The sequence below is a fragment of the Neofelis nebulosa genome, chromosome 6, assembly GCF_028018385.1.
Source record: "Neofelis nebulosa isolate mNeoNeb1 chromosome 6, mNeoNeb1.pri, whole genome shotgun sequence".
Lineage (NCBI taxonomy): Eukaryota > Metazoa > Chordata > Mammalia > Carnivora > Felidae > Neofelis > Neofelis nebulosa.
Window position 1 is genome coordinate 34932241 of NC_080787.1, and position 18191 is coordinate 34950431.

General features: G+C 38.4%; 1 protein-coding gene across 1 annotated transcript in view; it reads left to right on the plus strand.

Annotated features, from left to right (window-relative positions):
• The window catches only part of LOC131513998 (HLA class II histocompatibility antigen, DR alpha chain), an 87769-nt gene that overhangs the window by 10223 nt on the left and 59355 nt on the right, over positions 1-18191 (plus strand). The window lies entirely within an intron of this gene.

Here is an 18191-nt window from a genome sequence, read left to right on the forward strand (position 1 = left end):
TATGGCTGTTGCACAGGTTATCCATTCGCCTATCGAAGGACATCTTGGTTACTTCCACCTTTCACATTATGAACACAGCTGCTTTAATCATTCCTGTATCAGTTTTTGTGTGGACCTATGTTTTCAGTTCTTTGAGTAAATACGTGGGAGTGTGATTGCAGGACTGGAAGGTAACAGCGTGTTTAGATTTGTAAACATTCACCATGGTGCCTTCCCTATTGTACCACACCCTGGCTGGCTAGCACTTGATGTTGTGAGGGTTCTCGATTTTAGCCAGAAGGCCACCTTTTGGCAACTGTTTATTTTGAAATAGTTATAGTTTCACAGGAAGTTGAAAAGACAGCATAGAAAGACCTTGTGTACCTCTTTACCTAGTTTCCCAAAAGGATTATATCTTAAAAAAATATAATATGAAAACCAGGAACCACACTGGTAAAATGTGCATGTTCAGTCATACGCCTATGTTCCATCCCATGTGTGCTTCTGTGTGACCCCCACCACCGGCAAGCACAGAATTATTCCAGTACCACAGGGATCTCCCTCTTGCTTCCCTCTATATCCACAACCACTTCCCTTCAGACCCCATCACTCCACACCTGACAACCACTAATCTGTGCCCCGTCTCTATAACTTGTCATTTTGAGGATGTTAGATGGATGGAATCATTCAGTAGGGGACTTTCCAAGACTGGCCTTTTTTGCCAGCATAATGCCCTTGAGAGCCATCCAGGTTGTCAGGTGCTCCCGCAGTTTGCTCGTTTTCATTGCTGACAATGTTCCATGATATGGACGCACCACAGTTTGTTTAACTGTTCACCTACTGCAGTGCCTTTTGGTGGTTTCTAGTTTGAGATTATAGCAAATACAGCAGCTGTGAACATTTGTGAACAGTTTTGTGTGAATGTGAGTTTTCATATGTGACATAAAGGCCATGAAATGTGATTCCTGGGTTAGGAAGTAAGTGTATGTGTATTTTTTAAGAAACTGCCAAACTATCCTCCAGAGGGGGCTGTACCAGTACACGTCCCCTGTCAGTGCAGGAGACTTCAGTTTCTCTGCATTCTCGTCATCGTTTGGCATTGGCACTATTTCATATTTTAACTGTTTCAGTAGGTAAAGAGTGATAGCTCAGCATATTCTCAATTTGCATTTCACTCCTGTCTAGTGATTCTGAACATCATTCAATGAGCTTATTTTCCATATGAATATTCTCTCTGATAAATGCCTCTTCATGTCTTTCATCCATATTGTAATTAGAGTAGTCTCCTCTGTGTGTGTGTGTGTGTGTGTGTGTGTGTGTGTGTGTGTGTTTACTGTGGAGTCCTAAGAGTTCTTTGTAGATTCTAGACACATGCTCTTTGTGATATTTTGGGTGTGCAAATGTTTTCTCTTTGTCTGTAGCTAACCTTTTCAGTCTCTCAATAGGATATCTTTCAGAATAAGTCTTTAAATTTGATAAGGCCCAATTGATGTCATGTCTAAGAACTCTTCACCAGGCCTAAAGATTTTGTCCCAAAGATTTCCTCTTGTTTTTTTTTTTAATTTTACACTTGACTTTTATAATTTCTTTTGAGTGAATTTTTATAAAAAGTGTGAGAATTGATCTAATTCTTTTCTTTTTCCCCTCCCATTTTTCTTAATGCTTATTTATATTTGTGACAGAGAAAGAGAGAGAGACAGTCTGCAAGCGGGGGAGGGGCAAAGAGAGAAGGAGACACAGAATCCCAAGCAGGCTCCAGGCTCTGAGCTGTCAGCACAGAGCCAGATGTGGGGCTCAAACCCACAAATCGTGAGATCGCGACCTAAGCCAAAGTCAGACATGTAACCGACTGAGCCACCCAGGCGCTCCTTTTTTCTCCCATTTTGTTTGCTTTGTTTTTGCCTATGGATATTTATGTGTTCCAACATCATTGTTTGAAAAGACAACCCATCTTCCACTGAGTTGCATTGCACCTTGTCAAAAATGAGTTGGCGGACACCTGGGTGGCTCAGTTGGGTAAGCATCTGACTCTTGATTTCTGCTCAAACCATGATCTCATGGTTCGTGAGTTTGAGCCCTGGGGTCTCTGCTTGAGAATCCCTACTTGGGATTCTCTTCTGCTTTCTCTGCCCCTCCCCTTCATATGTTGTCTCTCTCTCTCACTCTCTCAAAATAAATAAATAAACATTAAAAAATAAACTTAAAAAATTTTAAAAATAAGTTGGTGTGGGTCTATTTCTGGATTCTCTCTACTGTTCTATCAGTCTCTGTGCCTGTCCTTCCACAACCCCCATTAGTCTTGATTACAGAACAGTCTTCAATTTGTCTGGAGTGATCATTCAATTTTGTTTTTCTTTATCAAATATAGTTTTATCTATCCTAATTTCATTGCTTTCCCATATACATTTTAGAATAACTGTGTCTACAGCTATTAAAAATTGTGCTCAGATCTGGATATTAATTGCATTAAACTGGCATATCAATTAATTGACATCTTTACTATGTTCAGTTTTTCAGCTGATGAACATGGTAAGTCTTCATTTATTTAGATCTCTGATTTCTTTCATCAACATTTCTGTTTAGAGTCTTGTGCGTGTTCTCTTAGAGTTCTAATTTAGTGTTTCTGTTCTTTTCTTATTTTGAGTGATTATAAGTGGCGTTGATCTTGAATCCTGTCACCTTAATAAACTCCCTCATTAGTTCTACAAGGGTTTTTTGTGTTGGGGAGGAACAATTCCGTGAGATTTTTATGGAGACTATCATATCAAATGAGCATAGAGATAGTTTTATTTCTTCCTTTCTGATGTGCCTGTCTTCTGAACACCTCCTATTCATCTCTTGATGAGATGTCCCCCTCCTTCAGCATGAGATAGCTGATTACCTATCACCCAATGTGGACGGAAGAGATTGATAGCAGTTTACTACATATATTCACAGCCTGAGGGAAAAGAACACTGCATTTCATGTAAGGCCACACGAGGGTTGCATTTGGGAAAAGACTGAGTCATCAGGGCTGTGAGAGGCAGACTTTGTAGCAACAAGAAGATGAAGTGCCTCCTGGTTCCCACAGGAGGATGTTATTGGTTTGTTTGAATAGTTCCATGGACAGGTAGAGAACTGAAGCCGTTAGGTTAAGGATCAGGTGGAGAACAGCTTTTCAGGCTATAAGTAGCTGGGTGGCAGTCTTTCCTTCTAGGCTGGAGAAAGATACCTGGTATAGGCAGGGTACTCATGGTTATGCTTTTGGTGACCCTTTTGAGCCTTTGCCACAGTAATTACTGCTTTCTATTTTGTCGATGGCAAAGACCAAAGGAGCACTCAAATAAAGGATTAAAAAAAATTTTTTTTTACATTTCTTTATTTTTGAGAGACAGAGAGAGACAGAGCATGAGCAGGGGAGGGGCAGAGAGAGAGGGAGACACAGAATAGAGGCAGGTTCCAGGCTCTGAGCTGTCAGCACAGAGCCCAACATGGGGCTCAAAGTCACAAACTGTGAGATCATGACCTGAGCTGAAGTCAGACCCCAACCAACTGAGCTCCCCAGGCTCCCCTCAAATGAAGGATTTTTCAAAGAAAGACCTCTTTGGTAATGTTTCAAGGGGTGGAATGTTCCTCACGTTGAACCTAGAAACCCTCAGTGAAGGAAATCAGAAAAAATGTTTTAAGAGGATTATACTGAGGAGGATTAGAATGTTCAGAGGCCTAATGAGGATACTTTAAACTACCTAATTAGTCTATTTGCACACCCAGGTTGAGATTGTGGGTCATTAAACTAAACAACCTGTGTGAGATGCATATTTTAATTGGTATTTGGAAGTTTCTAAAAGAACACTGACAAGATACTCTCCATTCAGGAACTTTCTGAAACAGTAACAAAATTGAGCTAAAAAATATCAACTCCATCATACTTCCTAGTATTCTACCTTCTTCTTATCCTTTTTAAAAAAAATTTTTAATGTTTATTTTTGAGAGAGAGAACAGAGTGTGAGTGGGGGAGGGGCAGAGAGAGACACACACACACACAAACAGAATTCTTTTTAACGTCTATTTATTTATTTATTTATTTTTGAGACAGAAAGAGGCAGAGCACGAATGGGGGAGGGTCAGAGAGAGAGGGAGACACAGAATCTGAAACAGGCTCCAGGCTCTGAGCTGTCAGCACAGAGCCCGACACAGGGCTCAAACTCATGAGCTGTGAGATTATGACCTGAGCCGAAGTCGGACGCTCAACCAACTGAGCCACCCAGGAACCCCATACACACAGAATTCTAAGTGGACTCTAGGCTCTGAACTGACAGCACAGAGCCCGATGTGGGCTGGAACTCAGGAACTGTGAGATCATGACCTGAGCTGAAGTCTGACACTTAACCAACTTTGCCATCCAGGTGCCCCTTCTTCTTATCCTTTAAATGAGATGCTGGTGATTGAGGCATTAAAATAAAAATCCTCCTTCTCCTCACCATGCTAAGGCAATGATAATGCTGTAGTCAAAAGCTGTCCAGATTGGAAGCTGATATTCAGAGGCTGATAGCAATTTAAGGACTTCTCTCCTAAATTCAAATTAGAACTCTGTATCCGGAGGGAAGAAGAAAATTGAAGGTAAAGTGGTCAGACGAATAGGTCAACCCATCATGGCTTTTATGTTGCAACCCAATTCTTTGAGAGATTGAAAGCAACTGTCCTTACCTTGTAAATAATTTGCAAAATATGAAATACGACCCAGAAAGAATTAAAAATCCTTCAACCTCTCTGGGAACTCTTATCTAGATGATTCTCTATTTTTAAGGTGGAAAGAAAAAAGGGGGGGGAGGGGCTTTTAAAAATTCAAATGGTGGGGCGCCTGGGTGGCTCAGTCGGTTAAGCGGCCGACTTCAGCTCAGGTCATGATCTCGCGGTCCATGAGTTCAAGCCCCGCGTCGGGCTCTGTGCTGACAGCTCAGAGCCTGGAGCCTGTTTCGGATTCTGTGTCTCCCTCTCTCTGACCCTCCCCCGTTCATGCTTTGTCTCTCTGTCTCAAAAAAAAAAAAAAAAAAAAAAAAAAAAAACCACGTTAAAAAAAAAAATTCAAATGGCTAGAAAAGCATTCTTGCTCAAAATCTAGCCCACAGCTTCCAGGTTACTTGTCAAGTAAATACAAATCTTAACTATATGGTCTTTATATCTGTGTGTTTATATGTATGTCATAAATATGACATATTGTTCTACCTCCAGATGGTATTGCTAAAATTAATTGGTAAAAGAGCTCTACTTAGTTGGTTGAAGACAAGCATTTAGGGGAATTAGGCATTCTAAAACTCAGAAAGATAGAAATTAAACCCAAATGTTTCTCAAGGTCACGTGCTCTAGAAAAATATTCAATGTTAAAGCTAAATTAAGGCTTGGTTTAATTAAAATAAACATGGCTTTACAGTTATCAGCATTACAACTAAAGCATTTATTCTGCCTGGATTTACTTAAGTCAAATAAATTTATATGCTTTCAGTTGCAAAATGTTTTTTTGTTTTGTTTTGTTTTGTCTTTTTAGAATATAGCTCAGGAGAATGACTAACTCTTTTATGGGTAATCTGAGCATAATTGTCAAGAACAAGTAAATTGTATCAATGTAATTAAGTTTAAAAGGTTTGTAGGTAAAACTTTAATAGCTTCCACAATCTTTGGTTACCTAAAACTTTAAAGTTTTGCTAGGTCAAATGATAAATTGGGTTAAATTCATAGGATATCTAAGTCTTTTCCAAATAAGTTAAAATATTATAACATTGATTATTAAACATAGGTTTATTTACTTTATCTTATTACAAAGATGCGAAAGATAAATTTGGGTGTGTTAGTAAATATATTTTATGCCTTATTGGAAGATTATACTATGAAAAAGCACATATTTCTAGAAATTGTGAAATATATTAATAAATTTGCCAATCTAGAGAATTCTGATGTCACAGAGAGTTCACAATTGCTCACTACCTAGTTTTCACAAAACAGTAATGTTTCTAAGCAAAGTTCTAATGAGTATAATGAAAAAAACAGAAATAACAAGGAAAACATCTCTGGGGGCAAAGAGAATAAGATGTATGCTCTTGTTAAAAAAAATTATGAGAGATAGAGATACATTTGTTCAGGGAAAAGACAGTAATTTTGTCCTAAAATGAGACTGGTTGTTTAGAGAGGAGAAACTTGGGACAGCTATTGAATATTTTTTAAAAAGTTTGTAGAAAGTGGTGGAAAAGGAATCCTTGGAAAAGAATTTTATGAGTGGTCAGGACTAAGGTTGTAATAAATGAATTTTAATATGGAAAGTACAATAGCATAAAATTGAAATCTGGTTTCTTTCTCTGTGAAGATGATAAAGTTTTCTTGCATTGCTGGTCTGCTTTTGATAGCAAATAGTGTGGTGGAGTCCCCTCCCTAAGGAATGTGGTGAAAAATCCCAAGATAAGGGAAGGCAACCTGGCTATGTGTGAGTAGGTGACATACTTCACAACTCTGTAACATAATACCACCCAATCAGATCGTATGTCTGTATGTTTTCGTGTATGGGAGACAAAGAAATAGAAATAGTATAAAAGGCTACACCCCGCTGCACTCCGAGCTTAGTTTTTCGGGTACAAACCCACTGAGCCTGTGCCGGCACAAAGTTGCTTCCTGGAAAGAAAAGCCTCAGTGTCACAACTCTCTGTGTGAACCTCGGTCCCATTACAATAATAAACAAAGGCTTTTCTTTATCTGCCTAGGAAAACAATTTCTATGTTATATCTTTAACAGGTCTTCAATTACTTATGAAAGTTATATCTCAATATTAAAAGAGCTAATTTTGCTAACAACTACATAATCTTTTTTTGCCTTTAGAATCTCTTATTGTCACCTTGGTTATATAGATAATTAAGTTTTAAATTTTGTCATAATTCCTGATTCTATTTAGTCATGTGCTTTAAAACCTTCGGCTATTTTTGGGGTGCCTGGGAGGTTCAGCTGGTTAAGTGTCAGACTTCAGCTCAGGTCATGATCTCATGGTTTGTGGATTTGAGCCCTGCATTGGGCTCTGTGCTGACAGCTCACAGCCTTCAGCCTGCTTCTGATGTTTGTGTCTTCCTCTCTCTGCCTCTCCCCTGCTCACACTCTGTCTCACTCTCTCTCTCAAAAATAAATAAGCATTAAAAAATAATAAAAAAAAACTTCTGATATTTTTGACAAGATTTCCAAAAATTCAATTCTAAATGAAGTCTCTTTGACTAATTAGACTTATTTATTTGGTATGTTAAATTATGTGGGAAGCACTATCAGATAAGTGATGATAAATCCTTTTGGGTTATATCACAGGGTGTCTGTTATAACTGTTCTGGAAAATATATGAAATTCCTGAAGTTTTAATATGTCCTGGTATCAGGTCATCACTTGTAATTCTAATTATTGAAGTGTTTGTCACAGAAATAACCAGATTTCTTGTCACTTGCATTATAACGAACTCTCCTCAGATCTTTAACCATGGCTATTTTTAAGTCTTTTGTCATTTACAGTTATTGTTTTACTCTGATGCTCTTGTAAATGTTTTTCATCTTCAAGGAGATTCATGGAAAGGACTTCTGATGAATACAGGTTTCTGATAACCTTCAGATCATAAAACTAAGCTGAGTAAGAATTTCCAGAACTAATGGAAAAACTGCATCCAAATAGAATAAGAATTAGTAACATGGGACTGAAAGAATTGAGGAGGAATATTATAATTTTTTATGACTCTTGTTTAACATTTCTGGTTCTCTATCAGGTTTGCTTTTCCAAATTTAAGGACAATTTTTTTCTTATAAAATCTAAAGTTACAAAAGTGTGGTAAAATATTCCATTGTAAACAAACATTTATCTTTTTCTCCCTATCTGATTTCTCCAGAGTTTGAAACTCTCAGTAAGGATTCCTAATTTCATGGCAATTATACTTATTTGCAGAAGCTCATTGTTCTCCTTGTAACAGGATATCCTTGGAAACATTGGTTATATTAGTAAGACTTTGACTGGAATGTCATTATTTGAGAAAGACATGCATAAACTCAGATATGACCAGAAGTCATAAGAAATGAAGCTTGACATTTTAGTCAGTAAAGACCCTTGAAATAGTCAGCCTGGTACCTTGTTCACTGTGGTCCCAGTAGCCTTACCAGGTGGTAAGGAAGGTCACACTTCCTAGTAAGCTCAGGAACTGGGGATACTTGGGGGCTCTCAAGAAGACAGATATTCACCCAAATCTAAGGTATGCAGCTGAACCTCATGCCAAGAAATTTGGCTTTGCTTTTAGCCTCAAAATATGAAATTTCTTATGAAAAGTTCAGCAAAGCAGATTTTTAAAGCCTATATGGCCAGTCACTATTTTTGCTGTACTTATGTAAATAATAAAGCCAACTTTGTTATAACGAGACTTGTTTTAGATAAAAATCACTCTTTTTTTAACGTTTATTCATTTTTTGATAGAGAGAGACAGAGCGTGAATGGGGGAGGGGCAGAGAGAGAGACACGCACAAAATCCAAAGCAGGCTCCAGGCTCTAAAATGACAGCACAGAGCCCCATGCAGGGCTTGAACTCATGGACCATGAAATCATGACCTGAGTTGAAGTTGGACACAACCGACCGAGCCACCCAAAAATCAGTCTTAATTTCGCCATCTTTGATGGAAATGAGAGTGAGAAATTTTAGTGAGAAAAATTATGTTTCAGTAACACGCTTTCATGGGTGTCGTATTCTAATTCTGATGAATTGTCTTTGAGTATTTGTTGTTTATCTATACAGCTGGGCTGGATCCTGAATTCTTCTGGTTTCCCGAATATCTGGCTAATTTCCTACCTGTCTGTATGCATGACGTAGGCCTAATTTTGAAAGTCCACCTGCAGGACCACCTCCTAAAATAAGACAATGGTTCAAGTGCACTGACCTAATTTACTCGTTATAAAATGTAGAATAAGATGCTAACACTATAAATGGGAGTTCCAAAATAATGACTCTAGGAAGGATGGGGACTGAGCCTGGTGCTAGGGAATATTCACAATTTGGTGCAAGGCAGTTTCATTCCAGAAATCCTGATCCATGCCCTTTGTCAACAGGCTGTAGCTAGAGTGATCATTGCTCCATCCCTCAAAAATGAGGAATGGTGGGGGCACCTGGGTGGCTCAGTCTGTTACGTGTCTGACTCTGACTCAGGTCATGATGTCCTGGTCCGTGGGATCAAGCCCTGAGTCGGGCTCTCCTGCTTCAGATTCTGTCTCCTTCTCTCTCTTCCCCTCCCCCACTCTCACTCTGTCTCTCTCAAGAATAAATAAACATTTTTAAAAAATGAGGAACAGTGAAAAACAGATATTTGAAGCCAGAATCCATTGTGTCAGTTCAAATGGAAGAATGAACACTAGAGGTCATATCCCCACCCCGGCTAGGCACGTTCTGACCAGCCAAGGAACACATAGACCTAGTCTCAAAGGATTCGAATGCTTGCCTATCATTCAAAGGAACCTATAAGACAAATAGTTAGCCAGCACTATCCTAGAGATATAATTCCTAGATGCAACCCTACTAGCTTAACATAAAGAAGGCATTACAGACTTTGTCACCAGATAGTTCCTTCAAGGAATGGTCTCCACAACTAAGAGAGGTCATGTGTCTCCTGAAGGCCATACCAATAGCAGGAAAAACATCATCATGTGAACATCTAACAAACAACACCCCCATAGTTGGGGCACTGTGGGTATGGGGACTGTCAGGAGGCTTGAGGCATGTTCAGTAGCAGAAGGACTCATTTTGCATTTGCCACAAGACCTCCCACATGCAAAGACTTTAGTACACTTGCAGTTGGATCCAAATGCCCCCCCCCCCCACCCTTGGTGGTTTGGTGTCCTAACCCACTGAGACCAAGGGCTCACACCCAGTGCTGCCTTTGACCTCTTGTTCTATATTGTCAGAGCCCAACTCTCATACAAATAACTGCTTTTGAATTGCTGATATTTGGTACTGCGGTGGAATTACTATTATGAGTGGCACCCAAAATACCCATGTATAATATAGACACACCATCTGAAATATTAGGTACAAAATATCTGCTATCATCCCACAGCAAGGATACCTAAGCCAGCGTGTTGGCTCATGGGGACAAAACAGCTACTGCATTGTTGCTAAATGAAGACTTGATATATGAATTGCCTTTAAAACATTTGTCTTACCTCCCCTGGCCTCACACTGCTGATGTCCCTCCCTGTTGCCTCAGGAAGCATCTGCCTGTCATAGGTCACCAGTGAGGTTGGTTCCAACTTGGTGAGTACGTTCTCTTTTCTTCCTTTACTCTCATTTTTCAGGGGCTTTTCAAGGAGCGTGGTCTTACTGGAACACTTCCATGTTGATTGCTTAGTCTACAATCCTCTAGCCCGCAGCCACTCTCCAGGGAGGAGAAAGCCTGCCTTTTGTTTGGAAGTTAGTATCCTGGCCAGAATGGTAATAAGACCCAGAAACTTGATGCCCTCTCTTTATTCCTGTCTTTATACAACGTTGTCTTTCTTGGGCATGGGACAGCCACCTAAGAAACTAGCACAGCTCCCAATCTTATGACTCCTGTGTGAGGTTTCCTCCTTATTGGTCTAATGTGATCCCCTCCAAATCCCTGGTCTAGCCACTTCTGGCTGCAAGATCTCTACTGGGATCCAGCTGAAACCAGTACACAATTGAAGTAAACCCCAACCAGGGACCATTTCCTAGGGAAGTTGGCCGTAAAGACTATATGTGTTGGAATGTTGCTTAGATCATGATGGATTTCTATGTTTACTCTTTTTTTGTCAATGTCCTCTAGTAACTACTAAAATTACAGAATTGGGTAATTCCCCCTTATAAAACATTTCTAGTGTTTTCCATGGGTTAAAAACAGCACAGCCTTCAAGGAAACTAAGGCATGACCTTCATGGCATGCTCCTCAAGACAAAGTACACTAAGGCACAGGCTTTTATAGCATGGCCTTTTATGGCATGGCTTTCAAGGCACAGCATGGCACAGTATTTCCATCCATATGCCAGACACACATTTGTTGCCTGGAATGCAATGGGGGAAGTGAAGGGACGCTAGCCTCCCTTCTCCGGAGGTCCCTAGTGGCTGGCCAGTGGTCACAGCGAGTTGGTTCAAGGGATGCCTCCGGTTTCTTTGACACCAGGAACCTCAGACATATCATGTGTGGGATGCCACCTGGGAGTTGGGAGGTGGGGGAGATTTTTGGTAATAGACCTTCTCTACTTTTCTAGAAGCATGGGGTCTTCTTGAGTCTCTGACTCTCCCTTGGTATGCCTTTTAATCCACTGGAATCATTTTGGATTGCAAAATTTAGGAAAGGACTGATATTCTGTAACACTGCATGGGCCTAATAGGATATATCAGTTAGATCTCTTCTACAAGAAACAGGACAAATGGACTGAAGTACCCTGTGTCCAAGCTTTCATGGCCCTAAATCAGGATCCAGAATGGAGGGCCTCTTGCAGAATGTGTTTGGCCACTAACCAGGCTGATAACCTCCTGATATATTGGATCATTGTCTAAACAGGTCTCCTCTGAATAAACCCAGGGTGCTGGAGGAAATACAGGCTATCCCTAATGAAGGGACACGCTCTCTCACTGTTCCTCCCCCCTAATAGACTCAGGTTACTCTAGCTATACACTGGGGCTTCTCCCTCATTCATTTCCTGGGTTAATGACTATGATAATTAGAGCCAATTGTCTCTGGTTAGTCTACCTTAGGAAGGAGACTTTAAGGAATATTCCCAAGCGGCTACCAAAACTCCTTTTGTTTGGGGGAAGGAAATTCCCTGTCTTCTCAGGGCTGACATGGACTGCCTAATTCCACTTGTTGGTGGGGAAAAAAATCTGCATCTGTTTATCTGTCCAAGCTGACAGGCTTTAATACCAGGAGGCCTCTTTTTCTGTCCTCTGTCTGGGCTTTTATCCACCTCCTGCCTTCCTGGCTGCACCTCACCTCTTCTGCCTCCCCTCCCCTCCTTGTGTTTCTGCACCACCTTGGGTGTGTCCTGCATCTTTCTTGCCTCTGGCACAATCAGCTCCTCCTCCTCCCCTAGCTGTCAAAGAGCAAAGAGCAACTCCTTGGACTTAGATTGCCCACTTCAGATTTCCCCACAAATGTCCCAAGTGAAAATTGACAATGATGAACAAGTTGCTTAGCTTTGTAAGTGGACCCAAGTGGAATGTATTTAGTGTTTGAACTAATTTAAGCTTGTTGGTTTAATTAAGATAGACATGTGTTTAGAATTATCAACATTAAATATAAAACTTCTTTACCTAGGTTGCTGAGGCTCAAATAAGCTCGTGTTATCTCTGTTGCAATTTGTTAACAAAACTATTACTTAAAATGACAGTTAATTCTGTCTCAAAAGTTTTCATGGGTAATTGTTAAAATAGCTTTCAGAGTCTTTGGTAACCTGAAACTTTAAGGTTTTGTTTGGATGAAAATTGAAATTAAATTAATTGGACATCTAGGTCTTTTCCAACTGGGATAAAATGCTAGACCATTAATTATTAAATGTAGGTTTGTGTTTTTTACTTATTGCAGAGAAACTAAAGATATTTGGGCCTGTTGGAAAATCTGCTTTGTGCTAATTGATTAATAAATTTGCCATATAAAGAATTCTGGTGTAACAGTTCACAATTCCTCACTACTTGGTTTTCACCGGAGACTAAGGTTTTTAAGAATTAAAATTCTGCTGAATGTAATTAAGACTGGTGAAAATAAGGAAAGCAACTCTGTGTGCAGAAATGTAGGAGATATGTAAAAAAGATATAAGGAATGGGAATACATGTTTATTGAATGTAATTTTGCTAAAGGAGACTGGTTGATTGGAGAGAAATGGCTTGGAACAAAATCTGAATGCAAAAGAGTTGTAGAAGGTTTGTAAAAGGAAATCTTTGCGAAGGAACCTTATATGCAGTCAAAACAGGTTGAAATGAATGGATTTTAAAGGTACACCGGTATAAGATTAGAATTCTGCTTTTCTCCCTGTTGAAAGACAATTTTTTGGTGGATTGTTGGTCTCTGTTGATTTAAAAAGAAAAATGTAAACAAAGGTCTTTTCTCTTTTGTCTGCCAGGAAAACCCAAGCTTTATGTTTTGTCTTTATCAGGTCTTTTATTACTTAGTTAAAACTTCTCAATGTTATAGGAGCCAGGTTTTGCTAACAACTATATAACCCTACACACCTGCCTTGAGAATCTCTTATTGCCACATTGGTCAAATAAATAATTAAGATTTGTAATGACCTGTTATCCTATTTAGGAAGTGCTTTATAACTTTCTAAGGTTTTAACAAACTTCCCAGGATTTAAATTATAAAGAAAATATTTCTGATCAATTGGGCCTTTTTGTTTGGTGTGTTACTTGGGTAAACCTTAGGTTGTATTGCTTGGGTAAATGCTGTAACTGCTTATATATATATATTTCCTAAAGTTTTAATATGTTTTGGTATAAGGTCATCACTCGATATTCCGATTACTGAAGTGTTATGTGTCACAGAAATAACCAAATTTCCTTGTCAATAGCATCGTAATGAACTCTCGTATCAGATTGTTAGCCATGTCCATTTTTGAGTCTTTTGTCATGTATAATTATTACTCTGATGCTCCTACAAAATATGTTTTGTGTTCAAGGAGTTTTATAAAAAGGACTTTTGGGACAAGTACAGGTATTTCACATCTTTAAGATCATAAAACAAATGGGTAAAAATTTCCAGAAATAAAAAGCTGCATTCAAACTGAATAAGAATTAGTAATGCTGGACTAAATAAACGGAGAAAGATTATAGTTTTTCTGACCCTTGTTGGAAATTTTGCTGGTTCTCTAACGTGTGCTCTTCCAGCTTAAAAAAACTTGCTCTTAAGATATCTATGACATACAGAAATGTGATAAAGTATTCATTTGTAAACAAACTAAAATGTTTAACTTTTCTCTCTACCTGAACCCTCTGAGATTCAAAAGCTCTCAGTAAGTATTCTTTCTTTCATGGCAATTACAGTTATTTGCATAAGTTCAATAAGAATCTGTTCTCCTTGTAGCAGGACACCATTGGAAATACTGGTTATTTTATCAAGGATTTGACCGGAATGTCATATTTGAGAAGGACATGGATAGACTCAGATATGACCCAACAGTTTTAAGAAACTAAGGTTGACTTTAGGAAGCGTGAAGCCAATGAAACCCCTTGGAAATGCTGGCCTGATACCTTGCTTACAGAATTCCCAGCAGCCTTACTGGGTGAGTAAAGAATGTCACTTCCTGACAGGTGAAGGAACCTCAGGATATCTTTGGGACCTCCTGGAAAGGAATTTGCCCAAATCTACAGGTATTGCGGGCATGTCTGACAGCAAGCACTTGGCTTGGTTTCTGGACTGCAGAGGCTACTAATAGTTCAATCTAGAGATTCCTTAAGAAAAGTTCCAGCAAAGCAAATTCTAAAACATCTATATGAACAATCGCTCTTCTTGCTGAGCTTATGTAAATAATTAGGCCGAGTTTGTTAAAACTGGACTTGTTCTACAAACAAATTAGTCTTGATTTAGCTATCTCTGGAAATGAGGGTTATTAGAGAGAAAAATTATGTTCCAATAATGTACCTTTATGGATGTTACATTCTAGTTCTGGTTGTCTTTAAATGTTTGTTGGTTGGCTAAATTAGAAAACTTGAAGTAAACTTCAGAGAAATTGTCACAACATGTATAGACAATCTTTGCACCTGTTGCTTTGTGGGCCATCCAAAAGGATCACCACAGATATTTGAATTACAAACAATAGCAACAACAACAATAACAAAAACATCTGATTCCTGCAGCCTGTTCCCACCCCATCTGAGGATGCTTAAAGCCTGACATCTAGAAACCTTCTCACTGGCAGCATTCAAGACTCAGACACTGGAGTCCTTCACTACCACAACTTCAAGCCAACAGATGATCCTTTCTGCTCAAGGAGACTTCCACATGATATTAACTCTAGATACAGCTGCCTTAGCCTTTCCTAACTCCTATTAAATTCTCAACTGACCAACCATGACCCATAAGTAGGGACATCTCTACGCCCCTATTCAGCAGGAGGAAGCTACAGAAGATGAGAACTTCTTTTTTATTTTTTTTAACGTTTATTTATTTTTGAGACAGAGAGAGACAGAGCATGAACGGGGAGGGTCAGAGAGAGGGAGACACAGAATCCGAAACAGGCTCCAGGCTCTGAGCTGTCAGCACAGAGCCCGACGCGGGGCTCGAACTCACGGACCACGAGATCATGACCTGAGCCGAAGTCGGCCACTCAACCGACTGAGCCACCCAGGCGCCCCCAGAAGATGAGAACTTCTACCTTCAACAACCTTCAAGATTTAAGTGTCAAAGTTGTTCAGGGGTGAAAATGATGAGGAAATCTAAGGCAAGAGAAATGTAGCTTAATTAAATCTCCTCACAGTTTGTAGCCCACTGATAGACACCTGAAACAGGCAGTGTGACCTTGCTCAAGGAACTCATGCCTGCCTTACTTCTTTGATGTTTTTTGTTTAACTAAAAGTAACCTTATCTCTACAGCAGTTAGTCCTTCAAGGTCCTGAAAACTTTGCTTCCAAATTCCTTGGAGATTTACGCTATCCCTAACCCCCACTAACTTAAAAGTATATAATCAGTCACTCCTCACAACCCCAGTGCTGCTCTTTCTGCCCATGGGTCCTTTACCCATGCTTTAATAAAATCACCTTTTGCACCAAAGATGTCTCAAGAATTCTTTCTTAGCCATGTGCTCAAAAACCCCCTCAGCAGTGCTGGTATAAACATTGGGGTGCATGTGCCACTTTGAATCAGCATTTTTATATCTTTCAGATAAATACCTGGTAGTGCAATTGCTGGGTGGTAGGGTAGTTCTACCTTTAAGTTGTTGAGGAACCTCCATACTCTTCTCCAGAGTGGCCACACCAGTTTGCATTCCCACCAGCAGTGCAAAAGTGTTCTGTTTTCTCTACATCTTTGTCGACATCTGTTTCTTGAGTTGTTAATTTTAAGCATTCTGACAGACGTCAGGTGATACTATGTAATTTTTATAACTGCTGCTTTAATTATGTGTCACAAATTTAGATATATTTTCAAAGTGTGTTGTTGTGTTTTCACTTTCACTTTGTTTAATACATTTTATATTTTCCTTGAGATATCCATTCTGACCCAGAAGTATGTTGTTCAGTTTCCAAATGTTAGGACTTGTGCTGGTTATCTTTTTATTATTGATTTTTAGATTAATTCCATTATATGTAAAGAACACAGTCTGTATGATTTCAGTTCTTTAACATTTGTTGAAGTTCCTTGTATAGTCCACAGACCATCTATCTTCACAAAGATTCCATGGACACTTGAAAAGAAAGTATTCGGCTATTGTTTGGTGGGATGGTCTAGAAGTGTCCATTGCATCATGGTGGTTGATGGTGTTGAGTTCTATATTCTTGCTGAATTTCTGTCTGTTTCATTAATTATTCTGAGAGGACTGTTGAAGACTTCAAGTATATTTGTGTAGTTCTTCTTTCAGTTCTACCACTTTTTGTTGAACCTACTTTGCCATCATGTTGTTTGGTACCTACACATTTAGGACTGCTATGTCTTCTTGGAAGATTACCAACTGTGATTATTGTACTCTGTCCTGCATCTCTGGTGATAGTCTTTGTCTGAATTCTACTTTAATTAGTATAGCCATTTATACTTTTTTTGATAATTGTTTACCTGGCTTATCTTTTTCCATTCTTTATTTCAATCTTCCTATATTGTTAAATTTGCAGTGAGTTTGTTGTAGACATAATATAGTTGGGTTATTTTTTATCCAATTTCATGTTTTCTGTTAATTGATCATTTTAAATCATTTACATCTAAGGTAATTATTAATATGCGAGGGCTTATGTTTGAATCTTACCGTTTGTTTGAGTTTGCACAGCTTCTTGAATCTTTCGGTGCATGTATTTTGCTGGATATTGGAAATATTCATTCAGGTTTCCCTCAAAAACTTTTTCAGTATCACCTAGTTTTCATCTCCTTCTGGAACTTGAATTAAACAAATACTTTCTCTTTAGTTGTAGTCCCACAGATTCCTCATTATGAAATAATAATAATAGATATTATGAACAGCTTTACAAAATAAATCAAATGTGGTGGATAAATTACTCAAAATGTACCATGCACCAAAGCTCACAAATGATATATAAAATGAAAAGAGTCCCATAACTAATAAAGAAAAATAAGTCTATTATGGAAAAGTTTTCTACAATAAAACCCCATGTTTAGCTCTCCGGTAAATTCTTAAAAATATTTAAGAAAGAAACTATCTTAATTTACACAAACTTCCAAAAAAGTAAAAAGAAATGAAACATTTTCAAATACTTTTTATGAGACCAAAATAACCTTCATATCAAAACTTGACAAGAACACTGTAACAAAGAGAAATAAACAGACTCATCACTCTTATAAAGACAGATGCCAAATTCTTAAGAAAAAATTACTAAGTTGAATCTAGTGACATTCAAAAATCAACAAATCATGGCTAAGTGCAATTTATTCCAGGACTGCAAGGTTGTTTTAATGTTTGGGAATTAATTAATGCAAATTACCATATTAAGATAAAGAAGGAGACAGAAAATATGACTATCTTGAGAGAATCATAAAATATCATTTGACAGAATTTGACATTGGTACTTAATTTCTATATATCTAGATTAAAATTTTTTTTTAAAAGGGTATTTTATCAAAGAGAAAATTGCTACCCTGCTACATTCATTAGACTCATTTTACCACCTCCAAAGGTGGGAGGTCCACCTTTGGCAATCACCGATTTGTTCTCTGTATCCCTGAGCTTAGCCTTTGTATTTATTTATTTTTTTGTTTCTTATTTGTTTTTTATTTCTGGTTCAACATTTAGGTAAGATCATTCTAATTTGCCTTTCTCTTTGTGACATATTTCATTTATGAACACTTGATGTTCTTGATGAACACTTAGATTGTTTCCATATCTTGGCTATTATAAATAATGCTTTAATTAATATGGGTATGCAAATATCTTCAAGTTAGTGTTTTAATTTTCTTCTGTTAAATACCCAGAAGTGGAATTGCTGGACCATATGATAGGTCTATTTTGAATCTTTTTGAAGAAACTCCAAACTGCTTTCCATAGAACCTAAACCAATTAACATTCACACCAACAGT